At 49.5% G+C, this 12,944-nt stretch overlaps 3 protein-coding genes across 4 annotated transcripts in view; 2 read left to right on the forward strand and 1 right to left on the reverse strand.

Annotated features, from left to right (window-relative positions):
- LOC116838262 (interferon-inducible GTPase 5-like) overlaps window positions 1–10,643 on the reverse strand; it is a 59,053-nt gene extending 48,410 nt beyond the window's left edge. Inside the window, 1 exon segment of the mRNA XM_075071204.1 lies at window positions 10,054–10,643. The gene's annotated coding sequence lies outside the window, so the exon portion shown is untranslated.
- Window positions 1–12,944, forward strand: part of LOC116838202 (interferon-inducible GTPase 5-like) — a 190,562-nt gene that overhangs the window by 40,173 nt on the left and 137,445 nt on the right. The gene's annotated exons all lie outside the window — the stretch shown is intronic.
- LOC116838201 (uncharacterized) overlaps window positions 11,377–12,944 on the forward strand; it is a 49,249-nt gene continuing 47,681 nt past the window's right edge. For both annotated transcript variants that reach the window (XM_032803241.2, XM_075071186.1), the window contains exon 1: window positions 11,377–11,556. The gene's annotated coding sequence lies outside the window, so the exon portion shown is untranslated. The remainder of the gene's footprint in view (window positions 11,557–12,944) is intronic.

Here is a 12,944-nt window from a genome sequence, read left to right on the forward strand (position 1 = left end):
CACTAATGAACCACTAACCACATGGAAGCTTCTCTTTGTGCTTCACTTCCCTGGGGAGGCATCGGGGCAGTAGGGGTGGGGGTTAGAGTTGCCAACCCTCCCCTATTTGCTGATAGACTCCCGGAACCAGGCTCTATCTCCCGGAGGCTCCTGAAGCCAACCCGGGAGATTCTTGGCCGCTGAAAGTCCAATGGCGCAGCAGTGCTAAGGCAGGTTCTCTGCCTGCCCTGGCTCCACGCTACTTCTGGAAGCGGCCAGCACGTCCCTGCGGCCCCTGGGACGGGACGGGGGTCTCGGTGTGCTGATCCCGCCCCGAGCTCCGACTCCACAGCTCCAATTGGCTGAGACCCATGTCCAGTGAGAGCTGTGTGGGTGAAGCCTGCAGGCAGGGGCAGCACACAGAGCCCACTTCTCCCCCCAGGGGTTGCAGGGATATGCAGAGCGCTTCTGGAAGTGTATGGGGCCAGGGTAGGCAAGGAGCCTGCCTTAGCCCTGCTGCACCGCCAACTGGGAGCTGCCTGATGTAAGCCCCACCCGACTGGATCCCACACCCCTGAAACCCTCCCACACCCCAAGCCACCTCCTGTACCCCGACCCCCTTCCCTAGCCCTGAGCCCCCTCCCAGAGCCCATACCCCAAATCCTGCCCTGCATCTCAATACCCTGCCTCACATTGAGCCCCCTCCTGCATCCTAACTCCCTCCCAGAGCCAGAACCTTAACCCCAATCCCCAGCCCTCAGCCCCCTCCCATGCCCACACCCCCTCCTGCACATCGACCCTCTTACCCCAGCCCTGAGGCCCCTCCGGCACAGAAGCTCTCTAAAAGTGGGAGGGCCACTACCACCCGAACTGTGGCCCTGCCCCCCGTGCTTTTCCTCCCCTGTGGCCCTGCCCCATAGGCAGCCCATTCCCCGCAGGACATCCACCCTGCAAGACCACGCCCCAGTGCCACCTCTTCTCCATGAACTCTGCCCACACACCGTCTCTTTCCCCAAGACTCTGCCTCTCACTCCCTCCTGTCCATCCCCTCTCCCCCATTGCTCACCCTTGCGGCCGGAAAAAAGTGGGAGGGCCATGCCCTCCATTCCAGTACACCAGCTGTGACCGAGAGACAGGAATAGAAACCAGGGGACCGAACTCCCAGCCCTCCCTGCTGGAACCCACCAGACCCTACATCATTCCCAGGCCTCAGAAAAGAACGCAGGAGCTCTGATTCCCGGTCTTTTATTGAACCCAGAAAACCACCCCCAACAGGAGAGTCTCATTTCTATTAGCATTATTTCCCAGCAGGAGAGAGAATCAGAGGTGTTTTTGTCAGCGGGGGCTGCTGGAGTTAAACCGTAATGTGCTGATTGCCAGAAGCTGGGACTGCTCGACAGGGGATGCTCCATGCACTGGGCATTTCTGCCAGGCTTGGAAATGGCCTATTTACCAACAACATGGGGTACATTACATATGAGTTTCGGGGATGGAGACACAAAAGGAAAGGCAAAGAAAAGGGCCTTATTTAAAGAGGATTCAGTGGTGGGTGTGATGATGGGCTGGGAAGAAGGCAGGGAGCCTGATTTACAAGCAGGGAATGGTATTGGGCTGGGTGAATTGGAAGGACCTTTGCAGTGGGTAGGAAAGAGGAAAATAGAGGCAGAGGAGAAATGTAGCATGGAGAGAATGGGTGCTTCTACACTTGAATGCAGACACATCCTTCATTTCACAAACAATAATGGCACTGCATATACCACCTGGAGATACGTTCCCATGGAGCCCAGCAGAGAATTTTAACGCATACAAGGGACTTATTGGGTTGAGACGGTGTCTCCGCGCTGCATCCTCTTCCTCCTGCAGTGGGGTACCTGCATGGCCACCAGGGAGTCCAGAGACACGAGGGTTTGCCCAAGTCTCAGAAGGGGTGTCTGTTCTCCAGCACTATGCCGTGCACACGGTAGCCTGCATCAGGGTTTGCAGCCTTGCGCTGGAGCTGTCGCTCACGACAATATCCATTTCATCACCTAGACTACCTAGACAATTCATCGTGCTACAGATGCCAGAAAACTGGGATTTCCCCTTCAGGAGCCCCCTCGATCCCTTTGTACTACCTCAATATCCACCTCAGGAGCCCCCCACAATTGCCCATCAGGAATTTCCACAAAATAGCCCCTGCCGAGCCTGAAAAGTGGTTCCACTCACCACAGGAAGTCCCTTGGCATAGCACTGTCTTGCCATCAACGATGGCCACCAAAGTTTGCTCCATCACTCTTCCCACACACCGCCTGACCAGGTGACATTTTATCCCCCTTCGGTGTAACAGAGAGTTGAACTCAGCGTTAGTTCAAGATCTTACAGCAGGTCTGTCTGTCTCTGGGCTCTGTGGTCTGTACGTGCTTATTCAGGGTTTTTCCCCAACCTGCCTCAGTGGCAGCATGGCTGCAGGCATCAGTGCTTCAAGCGCGGCTTGGCACCAAGCTGCAGGGACCCTGTCTCCCTGCAAGAGCGGCAGTCAGGCTGCCTTCGGTGTCTTGCTTGCGGAGTCCACGGTCCTGTGGATCGGCGCAATTCAGCGGGATTATACCGAAGCCGCGGGACCGCGGACCTGCTGCAGGCAAGCTGCCACAGGCTGCCTGATTGCTGTGCTTCGGGTGGAAAAAGCTAGAGCCACGCCCTGCTCACGGCTAGAAATGTTACAGACAGGCCACTTAAAAATTTAAACATTCAGGGGAGAAATGAACTTAGCCCAAATCCCACCCTTTTTACAGGCTTGAACGCTTCCCTAGTGTCACTGGGTGTATTTAAAATCAAACTGACAGGTAAATAACATAAACAGAGAACATTATTACTAGCACCTTAATAACAAAGATAATAAGTTTGGAAAAGTTACCAAGTCCTGAACAAAGAGACGATAGCAGCAGGAATAAAGAGGAGAGAAGAGAAGGAAGGAGGGAGGTTTCACAATCACCCTTCAAGCTCCGGACATCTCAATACCAGTACAGCTAAGCTCCAGTTCCTCCAGGCTCTGAGGTGGCTGACTAGATCCCTTCACAAGGTAATTTTCTCTATCTTTCTGTCCTTCCTCCAGAGGTTAAGTAAACTACCCCAGTCGGGCAGAGTGAGTGCGATGTGCGCCTGAGGACAGGCATGTGTGTGGTAGTGCTATTCCAGGACCCAGTCTGCCTCTGAAGTGGTGGGATGGACAGCAGCTGTCTCTGAGCCGTGAGCATGAACTGACGGCGACCTGACAGCTAGGGCGACCAGATGTCCCGATTTTATAGGGACAGTTCCGAAATTTGAGGCTTTTTCTTATATAGAAGCCTATTACCCCACCCTCTATCCCAATTTCAATTCCTGTCTGGTCACCCTACTGACAGCCCTGCACTGGCCCACTGCTTTGGCTGCACAGGCACCAAAGAGTGAGCTCTCGCTCGCTCGCGCTCTCTTTCTCTGTTCCTAGGCAGAATAGACATCAAGGAACCAAGTTCCACAGGGAACTCATGGAATGCAAGGGAGGGAACGTATTCAAAAAAAGAAAGGGGAACCCAGTAGGGAACCCAGGCCTGCTCTGTACTTTCCGTGTGCCAATCCTGGAACCTGTCTCTGTTCAGCCAATGTTATTCCCATCCGTATTTTTAAAATTTGTAATATTGCTTTGTGAATGGTGCCGCATTGTCCTGATGCTCTTAGCAGGTATTTTAGGTGCCTGAGCTTGTCACACAAAATCCCCCTCTCCATGTGACCCTGCACTCCAGAGGATTGATTGTATAAGTAGATAGGTAGGTAAGGCTAAGTTTCTTTTACCTGGAAAGGTAACCAAACACCTGACCAGAGACCAATCAGAGAACTGATTGTTAAAGTCAGGGCGGGAATTTGTATACTCGGGGTCTTTTGTTTTCTGGCTGTGAGTAAACAAGGTTTCCTCCTAACTCTTCTTATCTAATATTATACCAAAGTCTGTGAGTACAAAGGAACCCAAAGCAATTCGGCTGTGAGGAGCTTTGGGTTGTATTACAGATGTGGATTGCTGGGTCTTTGTTGTTTTCCTCGACGGTGAGGGACAAGCTTCCTGCTGATTCCAATCTTCTTCTCATTCTACTAAGGCAGTGAGTACAAACGGAACAAGTAAAATCGGCTATGATATGCTTTGCTTGTACTTACTGTGTGTGATTGCTGTGCTATTTAAATTGGCTATTTTTAAATCAGCTGGTATCAGATTTTTTAAGTAGGAGCCTGTATAAATGTTTATGCAGTTATTAGTCTCTATTGTCTTTTTTAATAAAGCTTTCTTTTTTTCAAAATTGTGGAAGTTCTTTTTCTAGTAAGGCAGAGAAAGTGAAACCTCTGTATCAGGTACCTGTCTCCCCACGGAAGGCAGGCACGGGGAAGGCAAACACAGCTGTTGGTATTTGCATCTCAATTGTCCTGAGGGTAGAGAACGATTATCTCTTGGGAAGCAGAGAAACCGGTTCTTGATACTCGCAGGCTAGACCAAGAGCAAGCCTGGGAAGGAGGGAAGGGTTTTCTCCCCGTTTTAGCATCCAAGATGGAACCTGTGGTTCCAACCAGAAAGGGTTGGGGACACCAGAGAGAGGAAAGGGGGGATCAGGCCCCATCAATTCCTGATCTGGTGGCAGCCTATCAGACCTAAGATGGAGATTAAGCTTAGAGAACTTCATGCGAGTACCTTATATTTGAACTCTAATGTTCAAATTGAGGATTAATACTTGACAGTGATCAGCCATTTCTTTGGCCCGGCCTGTCTCTCACAGCCCATCTCTGCATTTCTTAATTAAAGCCAAGTTACTGGTTAAGCCACAGTGTCCAGTAAGTATTCGGAGTAGAGCGACCTCACTCTTTCTCCCAGGTTCTTCCAGGGCGTCATTTTCAGTTCTAGGGCATATTTCACAAAATCATTTCCCCCTTGTTTCTTGTATCCATATTTCCTGCCACCTCTGTCTGAGCTGATTTTTAATGAGATTTTTTAATTCCTGTTGGCTTAGAGGGATATGATATCTATGCCTTTTTCCCCAATTTTTACAGCATTTTTGCTACTTTGTCTTCCACCTCATGTCCTGCTATCCCAGCATGGGATGGGATCTATGCTCTGCTCCAATGTTTATTTCATTAATTAGATCGTTTTTGTTTCCAATTTTGATTCCCAGTAGTCCTGGTAGTGAATCGGAGAAGATTACCACAGAGGTAGGTCACACTTCCACTATCCAATAGAACACCAACATTTTCCCTGCTATTTCAGTTGTCAGATCTGCTACAAAAATTTCAGATTCTAATGGATTTCTCTATTCCAAATGCACGGATGCAGAATGCTGTCCCTGTTCTCTTAGTTTTTGCATCTTTAGACCCATCCATATTATTTGGCAATGTTTGCCCCATTTATCACAAATATATCAATTTGCTATATTTAAAACATTGAGCTCCCCTTTCCTCTTTCAATTTCATTGTCTAGTTCCCCATTTATGTTGGGGGAGGGGGATGCCTTTCCACCTATAACACATTTTCCTATGGCTATACATGCTAATTTCTTCTCTCTTAGTTCCTTTCTCCATACGTTAATCATATTAACATGACACATTTTGAATCCCTCACCCCCACCCAATGTTGTCCACTGAGTTCCTGGCATTCTTCGTTATTTGTTTAGTGTTTTCTCTCTTCCCAGCTTCCAATGACTTTTACCCAAAAGATCAAGCCCAGTCATTTCATTCTCAATGTTGCAGGCATTTTACCAGCAGGTCTCTGCATTACTGAAAAGGGGTCGTGACGAAGACATCACATCACATACGATCCATAATGCCTGCGCTTGGACTGAGTCTTATTTCCTTACATTCACTTTTGAAGCTGAACTAAATGTTTGACATTTGCACTTAAAGATTGGCCTTATTACTCCTCTGTGAGGCATTACCATTGGTTTCCAATCCACACCCCAGGTGGTTCTGGAAGTACACTTTAGTAGATTGAAAATATTATACTTAAATGCAAAAGTAAAATCAATGGAAATGGCTATGTGTTCACACAACACGTCTTTAATATCATGCTAACTCAACACAATTACCTCAATATCATGTTGGTTACCCACATCCAGCTAACACTCTGCTAAATGTTTCCAGGCCTGCTACTCATTTCAGCTAAGGCTTTGGCCTCTTCCCACTGCCAGATCAGCGTAAAGTGCCCTTAATGGCAATGGGAATCAGGGCCTGAGTGTTTGGTCACCACGTGTTCTAACGCTGTGTAACCTCCCAGCGCAGAGCAGCCCCAGGACAGACACTGGTTATGGACTATGAAATATGGTGCACGTCAGTAGTGTCGTGGTGGTGACATGGGCCAATCATCCTCTGAGCCCAACACAATGTGATTACAATCCATGCACTCAGGTTAGTCTGAGCCATGATAGTGATTCCTGGACACCCAGAAAAACCGAAACTCAGCGTGAGAAAACAAGCAAGTAACTACAGCTCCAATCACAGGAGCTGCCTCTGGGGTCGCTCTGCTCTGATAGCTTCCCTGGACTATTATATTGGTGGCCTAGAGGCTTAGGTCCAGATTTTGGTTTGTGCTCACGTACACTCTGGAAATCCCTTTGACTTCACTGTAAGTCAGGGCCAAATTTAGTGCGAGCTCTGCACTGTTCTCTTTATTCATAGGAAAGGTTAAACGTTCCGGTCCCTTCTGGCCTTAAACATCGATGGAGTTTCAGTCACTTCAGGCCTGAAATTTAGATGTGGTTCATTTTGCAAAAATTTCAAACCCTAATCCCTACAGAAATGGGTTCATGAGATTGTGTGAAGCACGTTATTCAGGGCAAAGAGTTTGATTTGGATTTCAAGATTTCCCTGCTTTGCTGGTATCCAAACATCACCACCTTATGCTGGCGCATGAGAGCCTAAGAAAGAAAGTGACTCAGTGCGCTGCAAAAAGTAAAAGGCCAGATCTTGACTTCAATCCAGCTGGAAATAGACAAAATATTTTAACGGTGAGGGTGATTAACCATTGGAATAAGTAATCAAGGGTTGTGGCGGATTCTGCAGCTCTGGGAATTTTAAAATCAAGACTGGATGTTTCTCTAAGAGATTTGCTCTAGGAATTGTCATGAGGCAGCTCTCTGGCCTGTGTTCTGCAGAAGATCAGGCTTGGTCATCACAATGGTCCCTTTTGACCTTGGAATCTATGACTCTATGAAATTTACACTAACTTTTCACCATATGAGGGTATGGCCCCAGCAGCTTAAATAATGAAAACTGGAGTATGTCTTAAAACTTGTGTCAGGTATTATTACTGTCGAGGTTATCTCTAGCCCAGACTTTTCAGGTTGGTTGTCTGACCGCAAAAGACAAAGAACCCAGCAAGGTCCAAATCCCAAGTTCTTTATTAATGCAAGCACACATCAACAAAGAACAAGTCCATTTTCCACACAGAACCAGCCCCCCTTCTGCAGATTCAAACTGTGTTTTATTAGCTGCTCTGTTGCGTCATCACTGTACCTTCCCAGTTATACTTTCCCAGCATAGAAGAGAAAAACAAAGAGCAACTGTTATTTCTTGATAAGCTTCAAAAAGGTACAAGTTGCTTCACAAAGTGTCTGCAAGCATTTTTCCCAGACTCTGCAAGCACCCTCGTATCTAGCAAGGTCAGAAATTTGGCCTGTCTACCCCAGCCAGTAAATTTTTCAGTAGGCCTTGCTGTGGTATTGCTTAGCAAAACAGACCATCAAGGCAAACTCATCATTACTAAATAACATAGAGCAAAGTTTCATTACACGGTATTTGTTCTGAGAGTCTCCCTACACTTTTCCTTCGGCGTGTTTAACAGATATTGTGGGATCAGAGACCTTTACCTCAATTTTACCCATTTCCCTACTTTAGGAAAGAATATTTGTTTTTAAAATACACCAAAGTCTGGAGATCTTTTTTTTGACGGTTTCTTTTTTGCACTGTATTTGAGAATGAAGGGAAATGTCACCTCCCCCTCGACTGGCTCTGATCTCCAGCTGCCATGAGGTATCAGGTACATTGCTCTTTTGTGGCTATTGTTAATCTCTTTTCTCAGCTCCCTCCAAAGCCCTTTTCAGGACTCTTTGAGCATCTTCTGCAACGTGAGCCACAAACGTACGCAGCAATCTGCCTGTGACTCTGTAAGACGTCACTGCTGCAATCACAGTACCAATCCCTGGGACCATGCTGGTGAAATACTTAGCTAGCATCATAACCTGCCCTGTAGCCTCTTTCAGAAGCTTGAAAACCTCACCTCTTGATCTATCTTTGGCCAGCGGGAATTGTATCTCAGCCTTCAGCTCACCAGACTTGCCCATGGGCTTTTCAAGGGCTCTGAGGGAATAGTCGTCCAGGCCAAAGCTCTCACAGAACTTAGTCACGGTATCCACCAAGATGCCAACATCCCACCAAACAGAGAGAAATGGGAGAGGAATAGCAGCGATAATGCCTGAGTTAAAGGCTTGCTTCCAGATCTGCTGCTCCACGGCCTCTTTCTTCCTGTTTAAGGGTTGTTCAGAAGTGCTGAGCAGGACATGAAAGATGGCATGTCTCCTGTGAGTATCAAGTTCATTCGAAAAGGTCTCCTGAAGTTGGGGAGCATCGTACTTTTCAAAGTCCCATCTCGACACCAGAAAAACCTGTGGGGAAAGGATGCCTGCTTCTTGCAGGTTCCTGATGCAGTCATTTCTGATAGTCTGCAGGACTGTCTCCTCCTCGACCTTCGTTTTTCCTTTTCTTTCACTGCGCAGGTCCACGTCCACCTTGGAGCGGACAAAGTAAAACTTCTTCCCCATCCTCTGTATCTCCTGGGCCAGGCTGGCATCCGACTCTCGGAACCGTCCTGCTGTGATAATGATGAAGAAATCATAGTGAGCAAAATTCACCTTTTTCACATATGTGTTTGTTGGATAATTTGGTGTCCCGATCCCAGGCAGGTCCCACATCATGACATTTGGGTGCTTGGGATGTGGATAAGGAGTTGCCTCCTTTACTGATTCTATCACCTCGGTCTCAGCTGCACCTTCATCATCGTCAGCTAGGCTTCTGATGGCGTTGATGAAAGATGACTTGCCAGAGCCCTGCTCTCCGGTGATGGCAACGTCAAGCTTGGTATTTTTTAACAAGGCATCAGATTTCCTCACCACCGCGATGGCTTCAGCAAGGTTTCCTGCACAGACAGCAGCCTGGAATTCTTCATATTCCTCATGGGACAGACCATTAAGGTTATTTACCCATTCTAAAAATAAATCTGCCCAGAAACTTCTTGTACCTGCCATTTTCCTGGGGAAAGAAACACAATTCCAGCCATGATCAGTACTTGGTGCCCAGAGACAATTTATTAACCTGCACACAGTAAACGTATAGAGATATCTCCTATTAGTGCGCACATAAACCCACCAAATTGTAAGAAAAGGATCTTTGGTTACAAATTGTAAGAAGTCAAATAATCTACAGATAACTTCTCAGGCATGGGGACACCACGACCCACTGGCTTTGGCACATGAGATAAGTTCACTATCTCCTCCTCACAGGTCCCAGGCCTGTCTCCCATGCCCTGCACGAGTTGCAGTGTCACTGTGGTTCGACCCTCCTCTGGCGGTGTCACACGCCCTCAGCAGCTAGGGGACAGGACCTCTCTTCCCACCATCGGCCCCCTGGCATTTAGCATCATTTTCTTCCTTTGTCACCTTGTCCCAGGTGAAAAAATGTAAAATGAAGTCAGCGAGAGTAGGGAAACCTCCCATTTCCCACAGTTATATCCCTCTGCTGGCCACGCCCGTGTGTTGGGTCGCTCAGACAATTCAACACAAGGGCTCCCCAGAAAAGCCTCCCCATACAATCAAACAATGGCCCGGCTCCCCTCCCCCACTGCCCCCTTGCTCCAGGCAGGGGAAGCACAAACAGGTGCCCGCATATGTGGTGGTGGCCGGTCCCCAGGGGGCCCCCAAAGCTGCCTGTGCCTAAAGCTAAAGGAAGGGGTTAGTGGGTCAAATGTGTCCAACCCCCAACAGCAAGTTCCCCTGTCCTGTGGCAGGATCGTGGGGCAGCCGATCTGGGGACGTACCTTACACAGTGTGTGCTGAGGAACTGTCCTTTATGGTCCAGGTGCCCCTGATGGGTGGGGTCAGGGAATCACTCTTTGCTGCTGGAACAAATTCCACCGTTAGGAGAAAAATCGCCAGGATTTTGCTTCAGGGGGCGAAACAAGAAGGGACTGTTCTGTACTGATTAAGTAATTTCCTGTTTTGGTGAGGCGCGAGTCAGGGCTGAGCAGGGAGAGGTTGCTTGAATTCTGGGGCGGAACAGGATTCACCCCTCCCATTCTGGGAACAGATCCTAGATGAACCCTGTTCAGTTTCTGTTATTTTCCCCGTGTGTGACTGGCCAGTGAATGTAACGACAGTGCAAACCACCAGCTTTGGGAGAAGCTGCTCTTCTTTTCTGCAGTCCACCCGACCCTGGGCATTTTCCATGTGCCCTGCCCCGGGCACCCTGTGTCACACCCCAAAATATGTATTTTTCTAAAGAATTAAAACTCCTTTTCACCTTTTCCAGTTGAAAAGTTGGATTTTTTTTTAATTTGGAAAAGTCTTCCCTTCCCTCACCCACCCACGCACGCACCCACGTTTGCAGACTTTGTAAACTCATTATGGGGATCTCATTATTTTGTTTGTTATACCTCAGCGAGGTTGGGGGGGCTGTCTCCGTACCCCTGAAGGGGCAGGGCTGGGGGCTAGCCTCCCCCAATAGACCCTTCAGCGCTGCCAGGCGTGCACCGCCCAGGGCTCTGGTAGCAATTAAAAGGGCCCGGGTCTCTGGCTGTTACCATTGTAGCAGTGGCAGTGACTGGGAGCCCCGAGCCCTTTCAAAGCAGTGGGGCCCGGGTCACCTGCCCCTTCATCCCCCCATAGACAGGTCTGTGTACAATAAAAGATTCTCTGTTGGCTGCACCTTTCAAACTCATTCACACCAGTGCAAAGTGGGTGTACAACTCCACCGACCCAGAATGGCAGCATTCTAGACCCTTTTTGCACTGGTGTAAATGACAACACAACATGGTGGAGAATCAGCCCAGTGCCTGATCTCAGCATATCTCCAAAAGGGGGAGACATCTCGGAAGGGGAACAATTTCCCATGTGTCGCTGTGTGCAGCAGGCAGGGGTTGGGGACAGAGAGTTCAGGGTTTCAGATATTTGCTCTGCTTGGCAGAGGGCTGAGGAAGGGGCTCCCAGGCTACCCTGGGGAGAAGAGAAGAGGACCTGCAATGGCTGAGGAAGGAATGATTCACTCTGCAGCTGTGCAGAGAGAACAGGGTTAATCTAGGAACTGTTCCCAGACTGGGAGGGACGAATCCTGTTCTTCCCCAGGAAACCTGACCCACGCCTCACTAAAACGGAAACCTCTGTAATCATTACAGAAAAGTCCATCCCTTCTCCTTGTTCCAGTCCCTGAAGCAAAGTCCAGAAGAGTTTTCCCCTGATTTTGTTCCAGCAGCAAAAATTGGTTCCCTGACCCACCAGGGGCTCCAGGTCCAGGAAGGAAGGTGCAACAGCACATGCTGCATAAGGTACGTCCCCGGATTGGCCGCACCACGATGCTGCCAGAGGACAAGGGAGATTGCCATTGGGTGTTGGATGCACTGCAACCACTAACGGTTTCCTTTAGCTTTAGGCACAGGTAGTTTATGGGGTTCCTGCATTCCCTTGGGGTCCAGCCACCCCTGCACATGGGGGATTCTGTTTGTGCTTCTTCTGCCTGGAACACCAAGGGGTAGTGGGGAAGGGGAGCCGGCCCATTGTCTGATTTTATTTGGAGGCTTTTCTGGGGAACCCTTTTGCTGAATTGTCTGAGCGAGACAACACATAGGTGTGGCCGGCAGAAGCAGGGGGCTCTTGGCCACTCACTGAACTGTAGTGGGGTGTTTTTTATTTTTTTGTTGGCCCTTGCCCGATACCAAATGAAGGGGAAGGGCGGAAGAGGAGTCAGGATCCTGCAACTGACAGTCCCCGAGACCAAGGGGGAGTGGGCAATGCTACAGGTCAGCCTGACTGACAGGGCTGCAGGCCAATGAGGGAATCAGGAGCCCAAGGTCCTGTCCTCTGTGTGAGCTGGGGCAGGGCAGAGCTAAGGGAAGAGCAGCAGCCAGAACCAGAAGAGGGGGAGTCAGGGGCTGGGCAGGTGTGGTGCAGACCAGCCGCGCCGATGGGGAGTCAGATACGAGGTGCAGGGGGAGCTGGGGGCCAGAGCTGGGGCAGTGGGCACCAGCCCTGCCACCTGTAACCCCGCAGCCAAGCGCTATGAGCAGCAGAGGCCCAGAGCAGGGAGATGTCACCAGACATGAGACCTTACAGACTGGACTCAAAGAGGGGACCTGGGCCTGACGGGGCGGGGGCCTGATGCTGGGGAGAAGGACCCTGTCCCCTGGAAACTGAGGGCGGATGGGCACTGCCAGAGCAGGGTCTGACCTTGGTGTCACCACAGCACAGCCAGGGCTGGGAGGGAGGCCTGGGATGTGGGGGGAACAGGCGGTGAACTTTCCTTACATCCCAGAGATGGCTGGTTGTGGTGTCCCCATGCCCACAGGGTGGGATTCCTATTCCTTTAACCTTTTTTTTCCTCTTATATTTCTTACAGTTGCTGTTTAATAATTGTATTTGGATTGAATTTAATGCACTGATCAGGGGGTCTGGGAAGTGGCCAGTGTGGAGACAGGACCCTGGAGTGGGGACATCCTAACCCCTGTTAGGGAGTGGGGTTTCAGGCCCCCAGGGATCCTGGGCCCAGCCTTGTCAGGGTTACGGGGTGTCATAAACAGATAGTAGGAGTTAATAGAACAGAAGTACTTTATATCTCTTTTGACTGTAAGGGGTTAACAAGATCAGTGAGCCTGGCTGTCACCTGACCAGAGGACCAGTCAGGGCACAGGATAGTCGCACAGCTCGAGAGATGCAGTGT

Source organism: Chelonoidis abingdonii, chromosome 11, assembly GCF_003597395.2.
Source record: "Chelonoidis abingdonii isolate Lonesome George chromosome 11, CheloAbing_2.0, whole genome shotgun sequence".
NCBI classification, from domain to species: Eukaryota; Metazoa; Chordata; order Testudines; family Testudinidae; genus Chelonoidis; species Chelonoidis abingdonii.